Source organism: Arachis duranensis, chromosome 2 (genome assembly GCF_000817695.3).
Source record: "Arachis duranensis cultivar V14167 chromosome 2, aradu.V14167.gnm2.J7QH, whole genome shotgun sequence".
Lineage (NCBI taxonomy): Eukaryota > Viridiplantae > Streptophyta > Magnoliopsida > Fabales > Fabaceae > Arachis > Arachis duranensis.
The window spans coordinates 29,791,467-29,791,800 of record NC_029773.3 but is presented as its reverse complement, the minus strand read 5'-3'; positions in this window follow the sequence as shown (position 1 = coordinate 29,791,800).

Genomic DNA, 334 nt, shown 5'->3' with positions numbered 1-334 from the left:
TGACCTTTTACTATTGTATTTTCATCTTTGGACAGCTAGTTCTTAGATCAGATCTTGGTTCTTCTGGTTCCCTCCCTGGGGCCGAAACCAATGATCACACTATCACTTATGTATTTTCAACGGTGGAGTTTCTACACACCATAGATTAAGATGTGGAGCTCTGCTGTACCTCGAGTATTAATGCAATTACTATTGTTCTTCCATTCAATTCTGCTTGTTCTTGTTCTAAGATATCACTTGTTCTTCAACTTGATGAATGTGATGATCCGTGACACTCATCATCATTCTCACCCATGAACAAGGTGACTGACAACCACTCTTGTTCTACAAGCAA